The following is a 7141-nucleotide window of genomic DNA, read 5'->3' on the forward strand; positions in this document are numbered from 1 at the left end:
AGTGTCCTCGTTTCCTCTTTGGTGCTAAAGAGGCAAGCGCAGGCGAGGAGTTCCGAGGCATCAGGCAAAGGTTTCCATATCCGTGCAACGAGACCAAGACCGATAGGACGGCAGGACGGAGGTCACGGTGGAGCCCAAGACGGCGTCACCACCAGAGCCTTTGGCAGGCTAAGACCACCTTTAGTCAGGATAACTTGTACTAGTTGTCTCCCTTCGAATTCGGCTGTTGTGGGATCCCTTCCCGCCTAAACATTTGGGAAGAGGACCATGGCCTCTATAAATAGGACTAGCCACCACCATAAGGAGGGGGGAGGACGGAGGACGGATCATTCAGATCATCCCCAACCACGCAAACTCACCAAGCACAAGAGCACCTCTCCTCAGGAGGCTGTTCTTCGCTTGTAACTGTTCATCCATAGCCCAAGAGGCAATCCACCACACCACACTGGAGTAGGGTATTACACCACATCGGTAGCCCGAACCAGTATAAATCTTGTGTCCCTTTGTTCTTTCGGTTCGTCGAGCTAGGCCTTGCGATCGTGGCGAGAGTGAGCTAGGGAGAGAGAGATCTTCGTGCGCACCCAGTGTTCGAACCTTAAGGGTTTACCGGAACCCAAAATCCGACATTCCGAATCAAATTCAGGAGCAACCCGCCTTGAGGTAGGGCCTCGTGACTCCCGCACTGGCTCACGAGTGCCCATACACACCTCCTCTAGCCCTGCCGTGCAAGCCACATGTCAGAGCGGGGATGTACACGCCCCGAAGTCTCTCCTCAGAGGGAGCTCCCACCCACGAACCAGTGGAAGCACCATGCTCTGCACTGGCAGACGACACGGTCGAGGAGCAGCTATGCCCATGCAAGAGCGGAAGCTCCATGCTCCGCACTGGTGATAAACAACTGAGGGTAGCCTCACGGCTACAGTAACCTCAGGCGAGCCACCAGGCTTGGTGTTCAGCCTCACCGCGCCGCTTTCCCCTCAGGAGAGTCGCGCGAGGGGGCTGGGCATGGGGGCTACGCTCAGGTCACACCTGGCATACGCCACCTCGCCAGATCCCTCGGACCTGGTCTTCGCGCGTCCCTCCCGAGCGAGAGCTCGGCGAGGAAAGGTATGGAGGTCTGTTCGTACGTCAAGGGGGACTCCTGAGCATCGCGCCTCAGGAGCCTAACTGGTCACGTAGCCCCTCACCCCGTGTCTCATCCTGGTGATCCAGACGCACAACGGTGGCAGAGGTATGTGTGGGGCCTGGCCCTGCCGACGCAGAACGCTAAGACCTACACCTGCATCTCCCTCCTGAGAGCTGTTCGCACGTCAAGGGGGCTCCTGAGCATCGCAACTCAGGAGCCCAACTGGTCACGTAGCCCCTCACCCCGTGGTCTCGTCCTGGTGATCCGGACGCCCCAACGGCGGCTGAGATTTGCGTGGGGCCGGGCCCTGCCAACGTAGAACGCTAAAGCAAACAGGAAAGGAAATTGCGGAACCCTAGCAAATTATTACAAAGCATATTGTCTCTTAAAAAAGGCTCAAAGCATACGTTCTTACGCCTCCACGAGGCACGATAAATGTTGCAAAATAAGGATAGGGGGAAGCGCCGCCCTCGAGGCTCTTCTTCAGCCTTGGATGCCACCGTCGCCCACTTGGCGAGCCCCATCGTCGACGACGTCGCCGCCGTCCTTGTCGGCCGTCACCGTCTGGTCGACGCAGAGGAACTTCCGCAGCAGGGCCTCCACCTGATCCTTCACAGCTTCGGCACCAGCGGCGTAAAGCTCAGGGTCCACAGGTTCGAGCAAGGCACCAAGGTCAAAGCCGGGGTCCCGAATATAGAGGTGGCTGAAGAGCGCGTCGCAGCCGAGGTGGAAAGCGCGCAGGCCTCTCTAAGGGAGTCCTGGACTAAGGGGTCCTTGGGCGTCCGGCCTGTTATCCATGGGCCGGACTGATGGGTTGTAAAGATGTGAAGGCCGAAGACTGTACCCGTGTCCAGGTTGGACTCTACTTGGCGTGGAAGGCAAGCTTGGCGACCAATTATGAAGATTCTTTCTTTTGTAACCGACTCTATGTAAACCCTAGATCCCCCCGGTGTCTATATAAACCGGAGGGGTTAGTCTGGAGAGAACACACATTACCATAGTCATATAGGCTAGACTTCTAGGGTTTAGCCATTACGATCTCGTGGTAGATCAACTCTTGTAATACTCATATTCATCAAGATCAATCAAGCAGGAAGTAGGGTATTACCTCCATAGAGAGGGCCCGAACCTGGATAAACATCGTGTCCCCTGTCTCCTGTTACCATCCATCCTAGACGCACAGTTCGGGACCCCCTACCCGAGATCCGCCGGTTTTGACACCGAGATTGGTGCTTTCATTGAGAGTTCCACTGTGCTGTCGACAAAAGGTTTGATGGCCCCTTCAATCGTCGATAACGACACTATCCAAGGAGGAACCTTCCTCCCCGGACAGATTTTTGTGTCCGGCGGCTTCTTACAGCGGGCCAACTCGCGTGGCCATCTGGAGCAGATAGACAGCTACGCCCCTGGCCATCAGGTCAGATCTGGAAGCTTGAACTACGTCGCGGATATCCGTGGAGACTTGATCTTCAATGGGTTCGAGACTGCGGCAACCGCTCCTCCTCGCTCCGATCAACATGACTTAAATCTGTCACCGGATCACTTCCAGGAGATGGTTCCTGTTGCTGCAACGGCCTCAGATCCGGAGCAGATCGTACCGTCCGAGGCCACAGAGTCCGCAGCGTTGGAGCCGCACACGGACTCAACATCCTGCAAAACTTGCTTTAACGGAACTTCGGATTCGTCTTCGGCTATAAGTTTTGGACTGTGTACGCCTGCGGACACCGAGCTAGATCGGTTATCGATCTTCGAATACAGCGCCGCTGACATTTTCCAGCACTCGCCTTTGGGCGATGTGCTGAACTCTTTAAAGAATTTATCCTTGTAGAAGGACTCGCAGCCGAACTATGTTCGGTTCGAGTTAGAGGCTGATGATGGGGAATTTTGCTTCCCACCCGCCACCCACTTCATAGCTACCGTCGAGGACTTAACCGACGAGCTCGACTATGGCTCCGAAGACATCGATGGTATGGATGACGATGAAGACAAGGAGCAAGGCCAAGACCTGCCATTCACTGGATGTTGGACGGCCACCACTTCATACGACGTGTACATGGTTGATACACCTAAAGGATATGGCGACGACAAAGAAGAGCCAGATGCGAATAAACACTCCGAAACATAGTCCAGGCGCCGGCGCCCTAAACGCCGCTCTAAGCATCATCGCTCAAAAGATGGCAACACTGGCACCGGAGAAAACAGTACTCCGGGCGACGCCGAAAACAATGAAGACCCTGTTGGAGCCACATCCGAACAGGAGGAGCAAGACAACGCGCAGGTTAACCCTGGTAAACAGGCCACGCCCAATGACCCGGATGACGATAGTTATCATCCACCCTCCGAGGATAATGAGAGCCTTGGCAATGAGGACTTCATCGTGCCTGAGGCACCCCTCGAGCAAGAGCGCTTTAAGCGCCAGCTCCTAGCTACAACTAGAATCCTAAAGAAAAAGCAACAGCAGCTCCAAGCAGATCAAGACCTACTCATTGATAGATGGACAGACGTCCTGGCAGCCGAAGAATACGGCCTCAAGCGCCTAGCCAAGAGTTACCCGAAACGCAGACTGCTACCTCAGTTCAATGAGGAGGCACCAGATCCCATACCTCCCTCGCGCAATGCGGACCGACCACCACGCGGTCGGGATAAAACGGCAACTCAGGCCGAACAACAGCCCGCCCCACCGCCTCGCAAACACAGGGACAGACCAGCTCGAGACCATACATACGATCGTCATCAGGAATTGGATAGTAGAGCAGGACACACCAGATCTATATACGGATCGCGAGGACTTCGCTGCTCGGGATGACAGCTACCTATTCGGACGTGACAAACTTAATCACACCCGAGCCGATAACTACAGACGGACTTCGTCGGAGGTGCGCCATGACGCGGCCTGCTATAGAGGCGCCGCACACCCTCTCTGCTTCACATATGAGGTGCTGGATCATGAATTCCCCGAGGGGTTCAAGCCTGTCAATATTGAATCATATGACGGAACAACCGACCCCGCAGTGTGGATCGAAGATTTTATTCTCCACATCAACATGTCCCGAGGAGATGACCTCCACGCTATCAAATACCTCCCGTTAAAGCTCAAAGGACCAGATCGGCACTGGCTAAATAGTCTGCCTGAGAACTCCATCGGCAGCTGGGAGGACTTGGAAGAAGCCTTCCTCGACAACTTCCAAGGTACATATGTCCGGCCACCCGATGCCGATGACTTAAGCCACATAGTTCAACAATCTGGAGAATCAGCCAGAAAATTCTGGACTAAGTTCCTAACCAAAAAGAACCAGATCATTGACTGTTCGGATGCCGAAGCCCTAGCAGCCTTCAAACACAGCATCCGTGACGAATGGCTCGCCCGCCACCTCGGCCAAGAAAAGCCGAAATCCATGGCAGCCCGCACAGCTCTCATGACCCGCTTTTGCGCGGGTGAGGACAGCTGGCTGGCCCGAAGCAAAAACACAGCCAACGAGGCAGGGCCCTCTGAGGCCAAGAACAGCACCGGCAAGCTCCGGTGCAATAGACACAAACACCGAAGCAATGGCGATAACACCGAAGACACCAAAGTGAACGCCGGATTCAGCGGCTCCAAGTCTAGCCAGCGGAAGAAGCCCTACAAGAGGAACAACGAGGGACCCCCCCCCCCAGCCTGGACCGCATACTCGACCGTCCGTGCCAGATACACGGCACCCCAGACAAACAAGCCAATCACACCAACAGAGATTGTTGGGTCTTCAAACAGGCTGGCAAGTTATATGCCGAAAACAAAGAAAAGGGATCACAAAGTGAGGACGAGGAAATTTCCCCCTCAAGTCAAAACGGTGAACATGATATATTCCACGCACATCCCCAGAAAGGAGCGCAAGCGGGCACCGTCAAGAAGGTCTGGACTACGCTGCAACAAGACAATTCGGCCCGTCAAGATCCACGCCAAGCTGAGACATACCAAGTACCCATCATAAACTCTCATCCCTCGCCTGCAACGGCACCCGAAATTCTTCCTGGTACCTCTTGAGCTTGCGTTGGTTTTTCCCTTGAAGAGGAAAGGGTGATGCATCAAAGTAGAGTAAGTATTTCCCTCGGATTTTGAGAACCAAGGTATCAATCCAGTAGGAGACAATGCGCAAGCCACCGAAAACCTGCACAAACAAACACCAACTTGCACCCAACGCGATAAAGGGGTTGTCAATCCCTTCACGGTTATTTGCAATGTGAGATCTCATAGAGATAGATAAACGGCAAAGTAATATTTTTGGTACTTTTGGTTTATGGAACGGAAAGTAATAGATTGCAAAGAAAGTAAATAGGAAACTAAAATTATAGATCGAAAACTTATATGATGGAAAATAGACCCCGGGGCCATAGGTTTCACTAGAGGCTTCTCTCAAGATAGAAATTATTATGGTGGGTGAACGAATTACTGTCGAGCAATTGATAGAAAAGCGGAAAGTTATTACGATATCTAAGGCAATGATCATGAATATAGGCATCACATCATTGTCAAGTAGATCAAAACAGTTATGCATCTACTACTATTACTCCGCACATTGACTTGTATTCAACATGCATCTAGAGTATTAAGTTCATAAAGAACGGAGTAACGCCTTAAGCAAGATGACATGATGTAGAGGAATTAACTCAAGCATTATGATGAAAACCCCATCTTTTTATCCTCGATGGCAACAATACAATACATGCCGGTTCCCCTTCTGTCACTAGGATCGAGCACCGCAAGATTGAACCCAAAGTTAAGCATTTCTCCCATTGCAAGAAAAACCAATCTAGTTGGCTAAACCAAATAGATAGTTTGAAGAGACTCACAAAGATATCAAATGATGCATATAAGAATTCGGAGAAGATTCAAATAATATTCATAGATAAGCTGATCATAAATCCACAATTCATCGGATCTCGGCAAACACACCGCAAAAGAGTATTACATCGAATAGATCTCCAAGAACATCGAGGAGAACTTTGTATTGATAATCAAAGAGAGAGAAGAAGCCATCTAGCTACGAGCTATGGACCCGTAGGTCTGTGGTAAACTACTCACGCTTCATCGGAGAGGCAATGGTGTTTATGTAGAAGCCCTCCCTGATCGAATCCCCCTCCGCCAGGATGCCAGAAAAGGCCCCTGGATGGGATCACACGGGTACAGAAGGTTGCGGCGGTGGAAAAGTGGTTTTGTGGCTGTCCTCGAAGTTTTTTGGATATTTGAGAATATAGGAGGAAGATCTAGTTCAAGGGGTCACCGAGGGGCCCACAAGGTCGGGGGCGCGCCCTACCCCCTGGGCGCGCCCTCCACCCTTGTGTCCACCTCGTGGCTCTTCTAACTTGCACTCCAAGTCTCCTGGGTGTCTTCTGGTCCAAGAAAAATCATCGCGAAAGTTTTATTCCGTTTGGACTCGGTTTGGTATTCCTTTTCTGTGAAACTCTAAAACAAGGGAAAAAACAGGAACTGGCACTGGGCTCTAAGTTAATAGGTTAGTCCCAAAAATCATATACAATACACTACTGCAGGATGCTGCTAACGTGACACTACGATCAGAGACACTTCGACGAAACTGTGTGCGATGCAATAATCGCAAACGGCGGTGTAAAAGAACCATAAAAAAAGGTGCAAAACGTTTGCGATGGCGGAGCCATCAAACACGGTTCAGATTTTAGTTGCGTGTGCGATGCAGGGCATACGGTTCAGTTCAATGAACTGTTTGCGATGAGGCGGAACAAAAGAAACGGGCAGCCAGATGAAGGCGTGTGCGATATACAGCATACGGTTCACTCGGATGAACTGTTTGTGATGAGGGGGAACAATAGAAACAGGCAGCTAGATAAAGTTGTGTGCGATTGAGGGCATACGCTTCAGAAGAATTAATTGTTTGCGATTAGGCAACAAAACAGAAATAGGTCAGCTAGATCAAAGTGTCTGCGATTGATGGCATACACTTCACACGGATGAAATGTTTGCGATTAGCCACAACAAACTGAAATAGTTAGACAGATCAATGT

This window comes from Triticum aestivum, chromosome 3D (assembly GCF_018294505.1).
Source record: "Triticum aestivum cultivar Chinese Spring chromosome 3D, IWGSC CS RefSeq v2.1, whole genome shotgun sequence".
In the NCBI taxonomy this organism is placed as follows: domain Eukaryota; kingdom Viridiplantae; phylum Streptophyta; class Magnoliopsida; order Poales; family Poaceae; genus Triticum; species Triticum aestivum.